This window comes from Tachyglossus aculeatus, chromosome X4 (assembly GCF_015852505.1).
Source record: "Tachyglossus aculeatus isolate mTacAcu1 chromosome X4, mTacAcu1.pri, whole genome shotgun sequence".
Lineage (NCBI taxonomy): Eukaryota > Metazoa > Chordata > Mammalia > Monotremata > Tachyglossidae > Tachyglossus > Tachyglossus aculeatus.
In genome coordinates, this window is record NC_052098.1 from 1398906 (window position 1) to 1419570 (window position 20665).

The window sequence follows — 20665 nt, forward strand, 5'->3', positions numbered from 1 at the left end:
AAAGGCAGCTGAGAGGTCGAGGAGGATTAGGACAGAGTATGAGCCGTTGGATTTGGCAAGCAGGTCGTCATTGGTGACCTTTGAGAGGGCAGTTTCCGTGGAATGTAGGGGATGGAAGCCAGACTGGAGGGGGTCGAGGAGAGAGTTGTTGTTGAGGAATTCTAGGCAGCGAGTGTAGACAACTCGTTCATTCATTCATTCAATCGTATTTATTGAGCGCTTACTGTGTGCAGAGCACTGTACTAAGCTCTTGGGAAGTACAAGTTGGCAACATATAGAGACGGTCCCTACCCAACAACAGGCTCACAGTCTAGAAGCGGGAGACAGACAACAAAACATATGGACAGGTGTCAAGTCATCAGAATAAATAGAAGTAAAGCTAGATGCAGAATGGGGATTGAATACTTCTCAGCTGTATTTATTGAGTGCTTACTGTGTGCAGAGCACTGCACTAAGCACTTGGGAGAATACCTATTCTCCCTCCTACTAAGACTGTGAGGCCCTTGCATGACAAGAACTGTGTCCAACCTCATTAACCCGTATCTACCCCAGCGCTTAGAACAGTGTCTGACACATAGAAAGTGCTTACAAATCCAATAAAAAAATTGACTGAAAAGGAATAATGGAGCACATAACACTGGATTAGCTATTGATGACTACATTTTAGAATAATTTCCCATTTTTCCACTGCAAATACGGCAGTTTCTGAAATGGAAGGGATTGGTATGAAAGCAGTCTAGTGTGTGCCTGCCCCTTCTCCAGGGTAGGGTGTGTATCTGCAGTAGATTTTGAAATGAATCTGATCCAGTTTCCTTGTCCTTGCCCCAAGCGGCAGGCCTTCTGGCTCTTCTTTACGATAGCAAAGTTCCACACCGCTAACCACAGCCTTGCCCCGAACCATCTCTTTCCCCAGCTGCCTCTGAAACAGAATCTTTGCTGATGCCCAGAACCGGGGCATCTGCCTCAATCTGCTGTAACCTGCAGCTTGTTTTTGTGGGTAAAGAGGAGTAGCTTCTCTGTACAGGCCTGCTAGAAGAAAATACCACCGTGTGTTCAGTTTGGGAGCTTTCTGCCAAGGAGCTCAAAGCACCTTATGTGAAGTCCTCCCATTTCTCCTCAGAACATCTGCGAGGTGGGCGTGGGACAGAATTTATTATCCTCTTTGCACATGGGAATCTTTTTTATATAAAGCAAGGAGTACAGATAGAGGAATTGTCTTTTTTCGTGCGACACCCCTAGGGCATGGGAAGTTTGATATAAGCTGTGACACCAGATATTCTTGATGCCTGAGGGGCCAATGAGAGGATTGAAATGGCCCAAGAGGCCACTCAGGAAGGAGCTTGGATTACCATTGTTCAGTAAATGAGACCAGAGTGTGGCTACTCTTCCAGATGAGCTAGACTGAAGAAGCTGAGGTGGTCAGTTTAAACCGAGGGAAAGAGGGCAATCCACAGGCCCTGGCTGAGGCCTCTAATCCCAGCTCCACTGCTTGCCTGCTGTATGACCTTGTGCAAGACACTTCACTTCTCTGGGCCTCAGTTCCCTCATTTGTAAAATGACTGAGGCCTCTCTCCTATTCCTTCCCAGATCCTCCCTAGAAAAAGGCTTTTGTATTTAGGCAAACAGCATGGCCTAGTGGATAGAGCACGGGCCTGGGCGTCAGAAGGATCTGGGTTCTAATCCCAGCTCCAGCACTTGTCTGCCGGGTGACCTTAGGAGAGTCACTTCATTTCTCTGTGCCTCAGTTACCTTGTCTGTAAAATGGGGATCAAGACTGTGAGTCCCATGTGGGACAGGGACCATATCCAACCCAATTACCTTGTTTCTACCCCAGCGCTTAGTACAGTGCCTGGCACATAGTGCTTAACAAATACCACAATTATTATTATTATTTTTTTTTATTATTTAAAGATCAAGGAAACCCAATGCTGTCTGGGCTTTCATTACCTCTGGATCAGCTAGATTTCTGTAAAGGCCACCTAAGTCACTTGACACCTCTCCTAAATGCTTAGTGCAGTAAGCGCTCAATAAATGATTGATTGACAGTAGGTGCTTAATAAATAATGTGGATGGTAGGGAATGTCTACCAACTCTGTATTGTACTCTCCCAATAATAATAATTATGGTATTTGTTAAGCACTTACTATGTACCAAGCACTGTTCTAAGTGCTGGGATAGAAACAAGGTAATCATGTTGGATACAGTCCCTGTCCCACATGGGGCTCATGATCTCAATCCCCATTTTACAGATGAGGTAACTAAGGGCCAGAGAAGTGAAGTGACTTGCCCAAGTCACACAGCAGACAAGAGGCGGTGCTGAAATTAGAGCCCACGTCTTGTAATTCCCAAGCCCGTGCTCTTGCCACTGGGCCATGATGCTTCTGAAGCACCTAGTACAGTGCTCTGCACATGGTCAGTGCTCAATAAATTCCACTGATTGATTGATCAAGAATTCTGTAATTGGCCTGGGACCCTGACTTGTCTGGCTGAGTCCCCTACCTCTAGATATACTTAAACCTCAATGATCTAAAATAGATGGTTTCCAAAAATCCCCACTAACTGCCTGACACAGTCTTTATCATCATCAGTGGAATTTATTGAGCAACTTACTGTACACACAGCACTGGACTAAGTGCTTGGGAGAGTCCAGTACAACAGAAGTGGTAGACACGTTTCCTGCCTGCAACGAGCTGACAATCTAGAGGGATTTCTAATCCCCTAAGAAAGTTCTTCCTTAAATGACTCTGACCCTTTTGCTACAATTTCACTTTTCTTTCATCTCATCTGGAGAGGAGCATGTCCTCATTTGAATGCTCTTTAGACTGGAGGAGAGTTATCATCACCTCTCAGCCTCCCCCTTTTGTAGGCAAAACCACCCCAAATCCACAAGGGATGTGCCCGGTGTGATTCGTCATCCCCAAGCTGATGGCACTTCAGCTCTTGTCATGAGGAGTCTCTTTGATCTCTGTACCTCAAGACACTTTGAGTTCAAAGACATCAGGCCCTTAGGGAACTAGGGTGGAGAAGAGGAGAAATGTGAAGTCTTTTTGTCTGCAGAGATGGATCGGCTGAACCTCTGGCTACTGGGGCAAGAAAGAATAGGAAAAAGAGCAGGCTTCCTCCCTATTCAGTGCTTTAGCTGGGCAATCCCCCTGGCTTTGGGCGAGCTCCACCGGAGGGGGCTGGAATTTCAGAAGAGAGAAGGAAAGACTTCAGATGGAACCTATGGATTCCTGGCCTCTGCTTGAAGTCATCTGCTTTGCAGTGGGCTCCCTGTCGGGGAGTGATCACAGTTCTTGGAAGCAGCGTGGCCTAGGGGAAAATGCTCAGGTCTGGGAGTCAGAGGACTTGGGTTCTAATCTTGGTTCCACCACTTGACTGCTGTGTGACCTTGAGCAAGTCACTAAACTTCTCTGTGCCTGTTCCCTCATCAACAAAATGGGAATTAAAACCTGTTCTCCCTCCTACTTTGACTGTGAGCCTCATCTCATCTCTACCCCAGCACTTAATACAGTGCTCAGCACAGAAAGAGAAACAGCGTGGCTTAGTGGAAAGAGCATGGGCTTGGGAGTCAGAGGTCTTAGGTTCTAATCCCAGCTCCACCGCTTGTCAGCTGTGTGACTTTGGGCAAGTCATTTAACTTCTCTGTGCCTCAGTTACCTCATCTGTAAAATGGGGATTAAGACTGTGAACCCCATGTGGGACAATCTGATTACCTTATATCTACCCCAGCGCTTAGAACAGTGCTTGGCTCATAGTAAGCACTTAACAAATATAATTATTAGAGAAGCAGTGCGGCTAAGTGGAAAGAGCATGGGCTTGGGAGTCAGAGGTCATGGGTTCTAGTCCTGGCTCCGCCACTTGTCAGCTGTGTGACTTTGGGCAAGTCACTTCACTTCTCTGTGCCTGTTACCTCATCTGTAAAATGGGGATTAAGACTGTGAGCCCCATTTGGGACACCTGATCACCTTGTATCCCCACCCCAGTGCTTAGAACAGTGCTTGGCACATAGTAAGTACTTAACAAATACCATAAAAACCCCAAATATCACAGTTATTATTATTATTAGTTTTTGTGAAGGTCTTATGCTTATCACTTGGGGAGCTCTCTCTTGCATGTGCTTGCATTTACCTCTTAGCACTTATACAAGAAGACATCCCCACCACTTGTCTGCTTTGTGACCTTGGGCCAGTCACTTCACTTCTCTGTGCCTCAGTGACCTCATCTGAAAAATGGGGATTAAAACTGTGAGCCCTACATGGGACAACCTGATTACCCTGTACCTTCCCCAGCACTTAGAACAGTGCTTGGCACATAGTAAGTGCTTAACAAATACCATTATTATTATTATCTCATTTAGAATAATAATGATAATTGTGGCATTCGTTAAGCGCTTACTATGTGCCGAGCACTGTGCTAAACTCTGAAGTAGATGCGAGATAATATGGGGCGCACAGTCTAAATAGGAGGGAGAAGAGGTATTGAATCCCCATTTTGCAAATGAGGGAACTGAGGCACAGAGAAGTCAAGAGACTTGCCCAAAGTCACACAGCAGACAAGGGGGGAAGCTGCGATTAGAACACAGGTCCTTTTTCCACTAGGCCATACTGTTTCTCTAGTAGGCTGAATAGAAAGCCCTGGTGTGTTCAGTGAAGGCAGATTTATGTGGGCCTACCTGCAGTGGTTTTAAATTGAGAAGCAACATGGACTAGTGCCAAGATCCCAGGCCTGGGAGTCAGAGGACCTGGGTTCTAATCCCAGCTGGGCCACTTGTCTGCCTTATGACCTGGGGCAAGTCGCTCAAGAAGCTCAGTTTCCCCACCTGCAAAATGGGGATTCAGGGCCTGTTCTTCCTCCTGCTTTGACTGCAAGCCCCATGGTAACCATTTAATAAGTATCGTCGACTGGTTGATCATTTGATTATCTTGTATCTACCCCAGAGCTTAGTATAGCACTTGGCTTTAAGCATTTAACAAATACCGCAATTATTAAATTAGGTCTTCTAATACCTAAATTAGGTCTTCTTAATTAGGCCTTTCTGAGGGCTTAAGGAACATCCAAGAATGAGAACCAATTAAGAATTTTACCCTTAGAGGGGTTGGGAATTCGAGGCCTTCCCCAATTAAGCCCTCTTTTCCCCGACTTCCTCTCCCTTGTCACCTATGCATCAAGCGCTTAATACAGTGCTCTGCACACAGTAAGCACTCAATAAATACAATAGAATGATTTTGGATTTATACCCTCTGGGCACTTGGTATTCCCCCCATCCTCATTCCCCCAGCACTTTTGGACAAATCTGTAATGCATTCATTTATATTAATTCTGTCTCCCCCCTAGACTGTAAGTTCACTGTGGACAGGGAATGCATTTATTCATGTATTGTACTCTCCCAAGTGCTTAGCACAGTGCTCTGCACACAGTAAATGCTCAAAAAGTACTGTTGATTGATTGACTCTGCCCCAAGCTACTGGAGGCAGGTGAGAGAGACTAAATGGGGAATTTCCATGAAACATTTCAAAGCCCCAGGCTGCTGCAAAAACTTCCCCAATAGAATGTGTGTGCATGAAGACCTATCCCGGCAGAAATCTTTCTTTCTAGATGATTGTGGCTTTTTTTTTTGGATGCTTAATATCTCATTACCTGAAGTAGCATTTATTTTCTAGGCATCTGAGCATTCTCACTTGTACTTAACATTAATATGTATCTACTGCGGCTTCCTGGGAGACCTACTTTGAATGAGGTTTCATACTTTGCCTCATCATACTCATCAATGGTATTTATTAAGCGCTTACTGTGTGCAGAGTACTGTACTACGTGCTTGGGAGAGGACAGTACCATGGAGTTAGTAGACTCATTCTCTGCCCACAACAAGCTTACTTAGTAAACTCTAGACTGTAACCTTATTGGTTACAAGTCTAGTTATAAGTTTCCAGCATAGGGAATGTGTCTGTTATGCTGTATTCTCCCAAGTGCTTAGTACAGAGCTCCGCACACAGTAAGTGCTCAATAAATACAATCGACTGACTACCATATTTAAGCACACAGGATGGGTTTGCTCTGCTGTGAGATGTAACCTGGAATTCAGAGGTAATTTAAAAGAAGCATCACCTGAAGAGAATGGGAAAGTTGGAAGTGAAATGTGGTCCACATGTATAATAGAAATATCCCTCAAATAACACGATCACTGACCTTTCCATCCACCCAAGGCCCAAATTCCTTTGTGGGGCTACACACCAAACCAATCAAGAAGCAGCAATCCCTAGAAGAAAGAGTATGGGCCTGAGAGTAGGAGGATCTGAGTTCTAATTCCAGCTCTGCCGATTGATTGCTTTGCTGTGTGACCTCGGGCAATTATTTTCACTTTTCTGGGCCTCAGTTTCCTCACCTGTAAAATGGGGATTGAGACTGTGAGTTCCATGTGGGACAGGGACTGTGTCTGACTGGACTGACAAGTATCCACCCCAGTGCTTAGAACACTGTTGGACACATAGAAAGTGCTTAACAAATACCTTTAAGGAAAAAAAAATCTGATGCTATTGCTCCTGATCACCTCCATTTTCCTTCACTAGTCACTACTCTAGTCCAACAAAGGCAACAAAGAAAATGCACATTGACACTCCCAGCTCTAAAAATTTCCTTGGTCAGATGCTTTCTTGGTCATAAAATCTTCCTAAATGGATGAGTGTATAGAGGCTGCAGGAAAAAGGGGTACAGCTACTGAGCACATTACCGCATTTTAGTTGGAAGCTGGGATAGCAGAGGAGGAAACCTGGGAATGTGGGAAGGGAGAGAATGCTCTGGCGATTGTATGGGAAGTATCCTCTGGTGTAATAATAATTATGATATTTAAGTGCTTCCAATGTGCCAGGCACTGTTCTAAGTCCTGGGGTAGATACAAAATAGTTGGGTTGGACACAGTCCCTGTCCCACACAGGGCTCTGTCTTAATCCCCATTTTCCAGATGAGGGAACTGAGGCCCAGAGAAGTGAAGTGACTCACCCAAGATCACACTAGAGACAAGTGGTGGAGTTGGGATTAGAACCCATGACCTTCTTACTCCCAGGCCCCTACTCTTTCCACTACACCCGTGCTACTTCTCATGCCATGAGCCTCGTGTGCTACAGGGACTGGGTCCAATCTGACAATCTTGTGTGGCTCATATATAAACAATCGATTAATTGATTGAGGTTCTCAGAGCTGGGCCTGTTCCTAAATTAGAGGCAATGGCCTTGCCTTAATATCTCTTCTGTGGGAATGCTCCCTGGGCGAGGAGTCCTGGAGAAATGACATGCGCTTGGGGGTTGAGGTTGAGGAGGGGCCAATAGGTTTTACAGATAATAATAATTATGGTATTTAAGCACTTACTATGGGCCAGGCACTGTTCTAAGTGCTGGGGTAGATACAAGATAATTGGGTTGGACACATCCCTGTCCCACATAGGGCTCACAGTCTTAATCCATCAGACCATTAGAATCCATCATAAAATCAGAAATGGATTTTACAGATGAGGGAGCTGAGGGCCAGAGAATTAATTATTTATTTAATTATGCTATTTATTAAGTGCTTACTATGTGCCAGGCACTCTACTAAGTGCTGAGGTGGATACAAGCAAATCTGATCAGACACAGTCCCTGTCCCAAGTGGGGCTCACAGTCTCAATCCCCACTTTAGAGATGATAATAATAATTATAATAATAATGATGGTATTTGTTAAGTGCTTCCTATGTGCCAAGCACTGTTCTAAGTGCTGGAGGGAACTGAGGCTCAGAGAAGTGAAGTGATTTGCCCAAAGTCACACAGCAGACAAGAGTATCTTCAGACTCCCAGGCCCGTGCTTTATCCAATATGCCCTGCTGCTTCTCTGGTGCTTCTTTAGGACATCTGAGTGATCAGGTGAGCGGCTGGTTTCACCTGTGTGAGAGAAGGCCATAGAGGGAGGTAGGATGGCATGCTGAGTCATGGCATTAGGACCCCAAAGTTGAATATTTTTGGCTCAGTAACTGACTTTATAAATCTGTTTCCTCACCCAGAAATCAGTCAAGCAGGGCTATTTATTGAGCACTTACTGTGGGCAGAGCTCACAAGGAGCTTACAGTCTAGAGGATAAGGCAGCCATAATGTACCCCTCTAATAGGGACTCTGTGGTGAATAAATGAGGTACTAATTTATCAAATTTCATGGGGGATCATCTTGAGGGGGCAACAGGGTCCTTGGTGGGCTCATTAATGATGGTACTTGTTAATCTCTCTCTTTGTATCAAGCACTAGATCCGAAATTTGGAGTAGATACAATTTCATCCTATTGAACACAGTCCCTGTCCCACATGGGGCTCATCATCTAAATAGGAGGGAGGACAGATATTGAATCCCCATTTTACAGATGAGGAAACTGAGGTCCAGTGAAGTTAAGGGCTTTGCCTAAGGTCACATAGCAGGTAAATGGCAGAGTTGGGATTAGAACTCAAGTCCTCTGGCTCTCAGGTCTGTACTCTATCCACTAGGCCATGCTGCTTCTCTAACATGTGATGTGGGATCATACCCTCATAACATCCTTCCTCCTTTTTTTATGGTTTTTGTTAAGCGCTTATTATGGGCCAGGCACAGTACTAAGTGCTGGGGTGGACACAAGCTAATCAGGTTGGACACAGTCCGTGTCCCACATGGGGCTCACGGTCTTAATTCCCTTTTTGCAGATGAGGGGAATCATCAGAAAGCCCATCTTGTTGTTTTTAGTGAATTTTCTCTGTCTAGGCTTCAGCAGGGGACTTGGGTAAGCAGTGGCTTACCCAAGGTCACACAGCGGACAAGTGGCAAAATTGGGATGAGAACCCACGTCCTTCTGACTTGCGGGCCCGTGCTCTATCCACTAGGACACACTTCTCCGACTAGCTTCTCCTTGCTATGCCCAGCACCTGGGTAGCAACTGAATAAATTCGCAGAGTACTCAGGCAGCAAGGAAGCAGGGATTTTTTTTTTTTTTTTTTTTTACAAAAGAGGAAAGCGAAAAGCATACAGGAACTCTTAGAGTGTCCTTTTATGGCTTTGCTAACTGATTACAGCCCCCCCCCCCCGCCCCTCCCCAGAGCATCTTGTCGCCAACCCCTCGCCCACATCCTGCCTCTGGCCCAGAATGCTCTCCCCCTTCATATCTGACAGATGATCACTCTCCCCATCTTCAAAACCTTATTAAAAGCACATCTCCTCCAAGAGGCTTCCCTCAATCCTTCATTTCCTCTTCTCCCACTCCCTTCTGCTTCACCCTCGCACCTGGATTCGCCCCCTTTATTCACCCCACCCTCAGCCCCACAGCCCTTATGTCCAAATCCATTATTACTAAGCACCACTGAGTCATTTCCGATTCATGGCAACTCTATGGATATAGTTTCTCCAGAATGTCCCGTCTCCTGCCATGATCTGTAACCTTTCTAAGGGTTCTTCTGTCATCATGGTTACGGTCTCTCTCCATCTAGCTGCCAGTTTGCTTCTTCCATGTTTTCTCTGGACTTTTCCTAGCATTCGTGTCTTGTCCAATTTATATTATTGTCCATCTCCCCCTCTAGACTGTAAATTTCTTGCGGGCAGGGAACACGTCTACCAACTCGTTTATTTTGTCCTCTCTCAAGCACTTAGTACAGTGCTCTGCACACAGTAAACACTCAATACGTACCATCGATTGATTGTTCCATAAAACATGCCACTGCTAGATCATACTGTTGGTCTATGCAATTTTGCATTCTTTCACTGCTGTCATCTCCCAACCACACCTGTCCACTGAACAAGGGTGTGTGCAGGTTTAGGGGGGAGGGATGGGGGCATGGGGTTCACACAAGGGGAAGAGATGGAAGAGAGAGAATTGAGCTAAACTGATGCACACATATTTTCTGTCCAGTCCTCCGACCTTTAAATGTAGCTCCTCTTATTTAACACTGGCTCCCTTGGGCATTTACTATGACTCCGTATTTGAACACACGGGACCTGTTCCCAAGCAAAAAGTACAGATTGACCGGAGATGAAGGTGGATCAGAGCCTGGTAGGGATAATCAGAGGAATCGGTGATGTCAGCCACATATGACTCAGTCAACAGTGGAAAATTTGAGAATTTATTTTCCTCTGTCCAAAAAAATGTGAACTGCCCTATGGTTTCCTTGCTACAGAGTATTATCAGAGTCAAAATAGGCAGTACATTTGCTGACAACTGGCTACAAGCAAATCAGTCAGCACAGCTGCAAAGCTTAACAAACTCGGCCAGTAACCTCGTCCGTAGGTTCCCGGGGGCGGGGAGGAGAGATTGAGTATTTGATGCTGGAGTCCTGTCAGCTTTGTAATTAAAGGGAGCCATTATTATTTGCAGGACTTTGCCTGGGAGAGGTAGGAAGGAAGAAAGAAAGCCTGGGGATTTTGGTGAGTCTGAAGACTGGAACCTATTAGAAGGGCCAAATTTCTTTGAACTCTGCTGTCTATAGCTTCTTTTGTCTAAGGGTTAGCTAGAGATTTTTGGAAAAAACCTACATTATCGCCTTCCTTGCCATATTTCGCCCGAGAAGGGATACACTGATAAATCCCACGTTACTAACGAGGAGAAGGTTATTTAGGTTCTAGACCTCCTAGGCAGTGACTGCATTTGACCTCTGTGTATCGAATTGTACCTCATGCAGTGTAGGTGCTTAATATTGCAGAGCAACAATACAGCTCATTATAATAATGGTATGGGTTAAGTGCTTATTATATGCCAAGCACTGTGCTAAGAACTGAGATAGATACAAGGTATTCAGATGGGGTACAATCCCTGTCCCACAGTCCTAGTGGAGGGGGAACAGGTATTGAATCCCCATTTTATAGATGAGGAAACCAAGGCCCAGAGCAGTTAAGTGACTTGCCCATGGTCACATGGCAGAGCTGGGATTGGAACCCAGGTCCTCTGACTCCCAGGCCCTTGCTCTTTCCACCAGGCCATGTCATTTTCTGACTTCTCCCAGGTCACGCAAAGCTGGAACAAGAAAAAGAATATTGGTGACCACTGGCTGAGGCATTTGAGGGCCTTTCTTGGTTTTCTTCTTCTCCCAGTATTGCTGCTGCCCATGGAACTTTCCCAATGGAAAGGAGGGGGTTCAGAGGTTTGACTCGACCTGGGCAAAACAAATTCCCACAGTCCTCGCTTTATGGGGACTGATGGGAAGGAGATAGGAGGCTTCCTGAAGGCAGCTGGTTTGGAGAAGAAGGGTGAAAAAGAGGGTCATCTGGGGGAGCTACAGAGCAAACAACTTGCTGGCTTCTAGAGGCACAAATCATTATCATCGATGGTATTTATTGAGTGCTTACTGTGTGCAGAGTGGAAAGTACAATCCAATAGAGTTGGTAAGTCCATTCCCTGCTTACAGTCTAGAGGGGGAGGCAGACATTAATGGAAAAAAAAATCATTTATAACATACCGATGTGCCCAACCTAAACACCCCAATGTCTAGAATAGTACTCCGCACACAGCACCTGTCTAGTAGATACCGGAGAACATAGTCCCAAGCGTCATGAGGAGAGGGATTCTGCTTAGATGGAATGAAACTAGCTCTCTTCCTCCCTTCAAGGCCCTACTGAGAGCTCACCTCCTTCAGGAGGTTTTCCCAGACTGAGCCTCCTCCCATCCCCCCATCCCCCCCGCCTTACCTCCTTCCCTTCCCCACAGCACCTGTATATATGTATATATGTTTGTATGCATTTATTACTCTATTTTACTTGTACATATTTATTCTATTTATTTTATTCTGTTAATATGTTTTGTTCTCTGTCTCCCCCTTCTAGACTGTGAGCCCAATGTTGGGTAGGGACCATCTCTATATGTTGCCAACTTGTACTTTCCAAGCACTTAGTACAGTGCTCTGCACACAGTAAGCACTCAATAAATACGATTGAATGAATGAATGAATGAAACACACATTGGTGGGTGAACCCTGTCTGCGTGTGATGTTCAGAAGACATAATAATAATAATAATAATGATGGCATTTATTAAGTGCTTACTAAGTGCAAAGCACTGTTCTAAGCGCTGGGGAGGTTACAAGGTGATCAGGTTGTCCCATGGGGGGCCCACAGTCTTAATCCCCATTTTACAGATGAGGGAACTGAGGTCCAGAGAAGTTAAGTGACTTGCCCAAAGTCACACACCTGACAATTGGCAGAGCTGGGATTTGAACCCATGACCTCTGACTCCAAAGCCTGTGCTCTTTTCCACTGAGCCATGCTGCTTCTCTAAGACATGATGATAATAACAAAAAGATGAATAGTGGTATTTTTAAAATGAGGTGCTAAGTGCTTGGGTAGATTCAAGATGATCATGTTGGACACAGTCCCCTTCCCACGTGAGGCTCAAAATCTAATAGGGAGGGAGAGCGGGGATCTTTTCCCTGTTTTGCAGATGAGGAGATGGAGGGCCAGAGAGGCCAAGCGACTTGCCCAATATAATAATAAGAATAGCATTTATTAAGTACTTACTGTGTGCAAAGCAGTGTTCTAAGTGCTGGGGGTGGTACAAGGTAATCAGGTTGTCCCACGGGGGGCTCACAGGCTTCATCCCCATTTTACAGATGAGGGAACTGAGGCCTGGAGAAGTGAAGTGACTTGCCCAAAGTCACACAGCTGAAAATTGACAGAGCCGGGATTTGAACCCATGACCTCTGACTCCAAAGCCCGGGTTCTTTCCAGTGAGCCACGCTGCTTCTCCAATATCACACAGCAATCTGTCAGCAGAGCAGGTACCAAATCCAAAGGGCTTGAACTGACCTGGGTTCTAATCCCGGCTCCACCACTTGTCTGCTGTGTACTTGGGGCAAGTCACTTCATTTCTCTGGGCCTCAGTTCCCTCAACTGGAAAATGGGAATTGAAACAGTGAGTCCCATGGGGGACAGGGACTGGCACATAGTAAGCACTTAACAAATACCATTGGAAAAAAAAACCAACTGGAAATGACATCAGGTTGGGTGAACTGTCCAGTCCTCATCCGGGGTCCTCTTAATAATAACTGTGGTATTTAAGTGCTTACTATGTGCCAAGCACTGTTCTAAGCCCTGGTATAGTTACAAGGTAATCAGATTGGACCCAGTCCCTGTCCCATATGGGGCTCAAAGTCTCAATCCCCATTTTCCAGATGAAGTAGCTGAGGCCCAATGAAGTGACTTGCCCAAGATCACACAGCAGACATTTGGCAGAGCCAGAATTAGAACCCACATCCTCTGACTCCTAGGCTTGGGCTCTAACCACTAGACTATGCTGCTTCTCCAAAAAACCAACACTCTATAGCATCTCCTCCTGTGTTTGACTACTCTGTAGTTGGACAGGGGCTGCCCCTCCTTTCCTTTCAGCCCCCCCCCCACCCTACAAATAGCACCCCCTTCTCCCAGACCTCTCCCAGGGCTAAGTCTTGACATGTGGTGGATGCTGAGTTGATGGCACGGTCCACTTTGGTTCCTCCAAAGGGGGTGAATTAGGGACGAGGAAGAAGGTGTGAGGGTCGTCTGAGCCCGGGGCTTCTCCGCCCTCCACAGGCAGACTTGTTAGTGACAAGGGGAAAAGTGTGCAGGGGGCGAGCTCCTTCGGCGAAAGCACACGCGACCAGGAGGGATTTATTTCCAGTCTGAGATGACGTTCACACCTTGTTTGCAGGGACACATTTTGCTCTTTCCCCGGCAAGTGCGGTTGGTAAACAACCATTAGCATGCTGAGCAGCTCCACGTGGCTAGCGGCAAACACTCTCTCAGCAGCTGTAGCCCATCTTCTCTCAGCAGATGGTGGTTAATAATAGTCTTTGTTCCTCAGGTTCTTCTATTTGTAACCCCAAAATATGATTTAAAAAAACCCCGCACTTACAATTATAGAAAAGGGTGCAGTTCTGACCCACAGGGAGCAGGTTGTCATGGTGATGGCAAGCTATTATTTTCTAAAGGCCAAGCTGAGAGGAACCCCCCCACACCCTACCATCCCCTCCTCCTGCCTCCCCACGTATGCCTTGTTATTGCAGCTTTCCAAAATAAACTTGCTGCCTAATCGTAATAAATCCCATCTAATTACAGATGATCTAATCACTATCTGCTACCTTTGTGCAGCCTACTCCTCCTGCCAGCAGTTTCTGTGGAGCAGGGCTGTGTTGACAGATTCCTTTGATGTAGGAGGGATGGACCAGAAACCCACGTGCCCGGAGGGACTTTTCCACACCCCATCCCTGACCAATTCCCCCCAAGATCTGGTGGGGCACTCGAGTTTCACTTCCCCACAGTTGGCCGGGTAGAGACTTCAGCGGGCCAACTCTCACAACACTTGTCGTTTGGTCAGGGAGCAGGCCAGCCGATGTGGAGGAGCCCAGGGGGAATGAACCATTGGGTGTCCTCGGAGAGAGGTTACCAAGAGACATTGATTCCCCTCCACCCCCACCTGCTCTGGCCCCGAACCTTCTTTCCCAGAATGAACGATGATTTCTCTGTTGGTGGTGGTGGGGGGTTAAGTCTTGTTTCTCTCCTTGCCGTGAGGGGACATGGCTGGGCAATGGTTCTGGTCTCCGAGAGGTTGGGATAGATTAGTCGGAGAGGGCAGTCGGTCTTGACAGAAATGATGATAGTGATTATCATAGCGTTCGTTAAGCACTTTCCACATGACAAGCGCTGGGGTAGAGACAATGCATATGAATCGGACACAATACTTGTCCCACACAGGGCTTGTCGTAAAGGGGGAGAGAGAATGGGTATTTAACCCCCATTTGACGGAGGGTCACTGAGGCCCAGAGAATAATAATGATGGTATTTGTTAAGCACTTACTATGGGCCAAGCACTGTTCTAAGCATTGGATTATGGTATTTGTACTATGTGCCAGGCACTGTATTAAGCGCTGGGGTGGATACAAGCAAATTGGGTTAGACACAGTCCCTGTCCCAAACAGTCTTCATCCCCATTTTCCAGATGAGGTCACTGAGGCACAGAGAAGTGAAGTGGCTTGCCCAAGGCTACACAATAGACAAGTGGTGAAGCCGGGATTAGATCCCATGATCGTTTGACTCCCAGACGTGTGCTCTATCCACTACACCATGCCGCTCCTTTAAGTGACGTGACTTGCCCAAGGTCACACAGAAGGCAGGTGGCGGAGCTGGGATTTGAACCCAGGACCTCTGACTTATAGGTCCGTGTTCTTTCCACAAGAACCACACTGCTTTTCTGTCTTCTGTCAGACAGATATCAGACATATCTGACGTATATGAGACAGATTATTTCTCTCCCCCACTTCAAATCATTATTGAAGGAAGCTTTCCCTGACTAAACCCTCCTCTTCTCTTCTCCCACTCCCTTCTGTACCACTCTTACTTGCTCCTTCATTCATCCTCCCTCCCATCCCCACAGCACATATGTATAGATCTGTAATTTATTTATATTAATGTCTGTCTCCCCCTTTAGACTCTGAGCTTGTTGGCAGGAATGTGTCTATTGTTACGATGTACTCTTCCAAGCACTTAGTACAGTGCTTTGCACACAGTAAACGCTCAGTAAATATGATTGAATGGATGTATGAATGAATGATATTTCCTCCTTGGGCCAAGGGTGCTTTCCCATCTTGGGGGTGGGGGGCGGGGGGGCGGCCTGGTTCATGGAGTCCTCTCCCCCAGTGAAGAATGCTTTCCCCTTGGGTTAGAAAGAATCGAAACATGGCCGGTCTATATGAGAGCAGAGAAGAGGACAGTCGACTATTCGCAAGAGACACAAAATCAGTTTCCTCATTCGTAAAATGGGGATTCAATCAATCATATTGATTGAGTGCTTACTGTGTGCAGAATGCTGCACTAGGTGCTTGGGAGAGGACAATACAGCAGGGATTGGTAGACATGTTCCCTGCTCACAACAAGCTTGCAGTCTAGATTCCATCCATGTTCTCCCTCCCTCTTAAACTGTGAGCCCCATGGGGGACAGGGACTTGGTTCAATCCGCATATATTGTTTCTACCTCAACACACTTAGCACCTAGAAAGAGCTTAACAGCGTGGCTTAGTGGAAAGAGCTCGGGCCTGGGAGTCAGAGGACGTGGCTTCAAATCCCAGCTCCGCCACTTGTCTGCTGTGCGACCTTGGGCAAGCCACTTTGCTTCTCTGTGCCTCAGTTCCCTCATCTATAAAATGGGGATTAAGACTGTGAGCCCCACATGAGACAACCTGATTACCTCGTATCTACCCCAGTGCTTGGCACATAGTAAGCGCTTAACAAATACCATAATTATTATTATTACGATCGACAAAGACCACAGTGGTCATTCTTATTGTCTCCCTCCCTAAAAACTTTTAGGCTTCACTCAAAATGAAAAGTTCACTCATTCATTCAATTGTATTGATTGAGAGTTTACTGTGTACAGAGCACTGTACTAAGCACTTGGGAGAGTACACTATAAGAATAATGGCAACTAGGCACAAAGGGGTTTAGCTGAGAGACACTTAGCACTGTAAACCTGTGGGGCTATCTTGCTGCTGTAGAGTCCAGAGTCCAATTGGCCCAGGGCATTCATCTTGAGGGAAAAAAAATGTGCCGTATTGCTTGCCACCAGGCAATCGTGCTTCAAGCTTTCAGAGCTAGTAATAGTGTTTCAAATTTTCAGTTATTTAAAAACCTACACACCTCCCGAATAAACTCACATTTCTTCCGAGAGGCCTTCCCTGACTAAACCTGCCTAATCACCCTCCCTTCTAGGTTGGCTAGGCACTTGGATTTGTACCCCTTGAGCACTTGATATTCACCCCAGCCCCGTAGCTCTTACATCCATATCTTTATGCTCTTCCCCCTTCCCTCTCCTGTAATTTATTTTAATGTCTGTATCCCCTTTTAGACTGTAACCTTCTTGTGGGTAGGGCTCATGTCTACCAAATCTATTGTATTATACTCTCCTCAGAGCTTTGTAAAGTATTCTGCACACAGTAAGGGGTAAATAAATACCCTTGATAGATTGATTTAGTGAATGCATATTGTATTCATCTAATTGTATGTATTGAGGGCTTACTGTGTGCAGAGCACTGTACTAAGCACTTGGAAAATACAATTTGGCAACAATATTGTATGTATTAAACTCTCCTTGGACAGTGCTCTTAACACAGGAAGCACTCAATAAATACCACCGATTACTATTGGAGAAAATAGCTACACAGAATACCGAGCTTCCTAGCCTTGTCAAAAGGAAAAGTTGATCCAAAAATCTGGCTCCACTTTTCTAGAGAGAATAATTGCAGGAGGAGGACACAGTGTTTCTGAAAAATGCTATAATTGGGCCCACTCAGAAGTCCATAATGGCTGTGGTAAAGAACAGTGGCCCTGAATGTCCTTCCAGTGAGAGTCTTTGGGAAATGGATAGTGATTCTAATGTGGCAGTTAAAAATGCAGAGTACTAGCACGTGAGCATAATGCTTATGCTTTCCCCGGACAAGATACCCCACCAGGCTTTCCTTTCATATATCTAAATTCATCGCATGTTTGAGTAAGGCTGGCTTTAAGGACCTCCACTGATCTCATTGGGTCTTTCAATTGGGCATAAAAAAATAAAAAAGTGGCTTGTTTTATAAACTGTTGCACAGAAAGGAGAGATATCCTAGGGGGATGTCCAGATTTTGAAACTGAGAAAACTGCTCACAAAGGGTGCAGATTTCCCAAATCTGACCATACTGATTTTTTTATTATTATTATTAATTGTGGTAATTGCCTGTTGAGTGTCTGTGGGGAATTTAAATCTCTTTGCCTCTTTACAAATGGGTTTTATAAACAAAATCTTATTAAAAAACATTCCACCATATTCTAAAATCCACTTTGCAGTCATGTGATATGAAGCAATAGCACATCAGTTTCTTTGGACTTTGGCACTCGTGGTAATTTAAGGTTTCCTCAGGGTGGAATGGCTTTCCAATAAGTGATCTATAAGAGCTGAGCAATTTGGGCAGTCCAGTAACATATGGCCAAGATTTTTTCTGATAGTTCTCACCACTGAAGCCAATTTAGTCACGTAAATCCCTATTCACGGGAACACACTCAGTTATGACCATGGACTCACATCAGAATGTTGTTTTCGATACAATCTGGGGTGAAAATCTAAATTTAGCTCTCCTTATTTCTTTGGTTCTCCAAAGGCAAGTGGGCAGAAAAATGTGATTGTTCTTGGATGGGAGAGACCTCAGGGAAAAATAATATGTATATTTATGAAGGGGCATTGGTGATTTGGAAGGGATTGGGAGGAGGAGGCAGGATCTTTTCTGAAGTCAGTACTAAAGTATGATGGGAAACTTGTGTTGGAATTGCTGATTTTTGCATAAAATCTCAGATCTCCGGGCATGGATTTGTCATAAACTCTATTACCCTCGATCTTTGTCATCCTGATAGTCAAGAAACTCTTTTATATCCATGTGAACTTTCTTCCCCTGGACTTGAGACCCTCTTTCTTTTATTTGATAGTTCTGGAAACCCCGAGAATAACTGGGGTATTCATTCATTAATTCAGTCATATTTATTGAACACTTACTGTGTGCAGAACACTGTACTAAGCGCTTGGGAAGTACAAATCGACAACATATAGAAACAGTCCCTACCCAACAACGGGCTCACAGTCTAGGGACACCCCCCCATAAAAACCCTTCACATAGTTCCTTATAAGACCTATTTTCCACACACATGATTAAGGACCATCCCACACCCAACCTTATTTGGTTAAGGCTCTGGTGATCTAATTCATACTACTATCTACTTTGTATCTTCCTTGAGACTTCCTATAAATAGTTATCTTCATTTTGTGGGAAATTATGAAGTCTAATTGCTTCCGGGAAGCAGGTACTGAAAGGGAAAGAGGGTAAAGGGAAAGAGGGTGTCTCTTTTTCCTCTCCCATGTCCTATCACCCAGGTTATACAACTCTCTTGTCCCAAGAGGGACAGGGAACGTGTCTACCAACTCTGTTATAATGTACTCTCCCAAGTGCTTAGTACAGTGTTCTGTGCACAGTAAGTGCTCAAGTGCTTACAACAGTGCTTGGCACATAGTAAGTGCTTAACAAATACCATTATTATTAGTAGTAGTAGTAGTAGTAAATATGATTGATTGCAGAGCACTGTACTAAGCACTTGGGAGAATACACTATAGCAGAGTTGGCAGACATATTCTCTGCCCACAAGGAGCTTACAGTCTAGAGGTAAGTGCTACCAATCAATCAATGGTATTTATTGAACACTTACTGTGTGCAGAGCACTGTATTAAGCACTTGGGGGAGGACAATGCACCAGAGTTGGTAGACGTGTTTCCAGCCCTAGTGGATAGGGCACGGACCTGGGAGTCAGAAGGACCTGGCTTCTAATCCCAACACTGCCACATGTCTGCTGTGTGACCTTGGGTAAGTCACTTCACTTCTTTGGGCCTCAGTTACCTCATCTGGAAAATGGGGATTAATAATAATAATAATAATGGCATTTATTAAGCACTTACTATGTGCAAAGCACTGTTCTAAGCACTGGGGAGGTTACAAGGTGATCAGATTGTCCCACATGGAGCTCACAGTCTTCATCCCCATTTTACAGATGAGGGAACTGAGGCACAGAGAAGTTAAGTGACTTGCCCAAAGTCACACAGCTGACAATTGGCAGAGCCGGAATTCGAACCCATGACCCATCTGACTCCAAAGCCCGTGCTCTTTCTGCTGAGCCACGCTGCTTCTCATAACCCCACTTGGGACAGGGACTGTGTCCAACCCGATTGATCTGTATCTATCCTTGTGCTTAGAACAGTGCTTAGCACCTAGTAAGCGCTTAATAAATATCACAATTATTAATTATTAGTATTATCAAGGAGCTCACAGTCTAGAGGTGCTACCTATCAATCAATCAGTCGTAATGAGCATTTACTGTGTGCAGAGCACTGTACTAAGCACTTTGAAGAGTACAATATGACAGAGTTGGTAGATTTGGGAATCAATAACTACTACTGATTGAAAAAAGAAAAGGGAGGGTGGCATATGGAACAGGCAGGGAGAAGCCAACTGAAAAGTAGTTCAATTTTCTCAGTTCTATGGCATGGCCCCCCTTCTCAGGAAGGCACCTGGAGAGTTTCCAGTACTCTACCAGTTTTAACTACAGGAGGGAGGATCAAGCAGAGGCCTACCCCTTCCGTTCCTAGCTCAGCCAGTGGCTAGCGAGTGGAAGGCAATCTGCTACAAATCAAAACTCACCTGTCCTGGGCAGCAGCAGCACAGGAGAGAGTCGAAGGTGGAGACTCAAGTTTACTGCATGGAAGGAGGCCATGGTAAACCAATTCCGGATTTTGACCAAGGAAACTCTATGGATCCATTACCAGAACAATTGCAGATGGAGGTGGGGTGTTCTGGGAGAGATGTGTCCACGGGTCACTGCGGGGTGGAGACGACTCCACAGAATAAGACAAGAATGGCAAGGCTCAAATGGATGCTAACTCTTCTTCCCTCCCAGGAACCTGCACTGAGAGTAGCGAAGAAGCTTCTGTCATTTACTCCAGCTGCCAGGGTAAAGCTGAGAGAATCTCACAAGTACCAGCCCCCTCTTGCTCTGTGTGGGGCTAAGGCCCCCCCTATTCCCAAAAGAAAGCCCAGAACCATTCAAAGTTGTTTCAATTTTACCACACAATTTCATAATGGCTAAAGCAAGGGGCACTAAATA

The 20665-nt window shown here is 45.4% G+C and overlaps 1 non-coding gene across 1 annotated transcript; it reads left to right on the plus strand.

The window, feature by feature from the left end:
- The first annotated feature begins 20054 nt into the window (after nucleotides 1–20054).
- LOC119948629 lies at nucleotides 20055–20192 on the plus strand. The gene has a single exon (XR_005457013.1). It is a non-coding gene; the product is annotated as a small nucleolar RNA SNORA7 (small nucleolar RNA).
- Nucleotides 20193–20665: the final 473 nt, after the last annotated feature.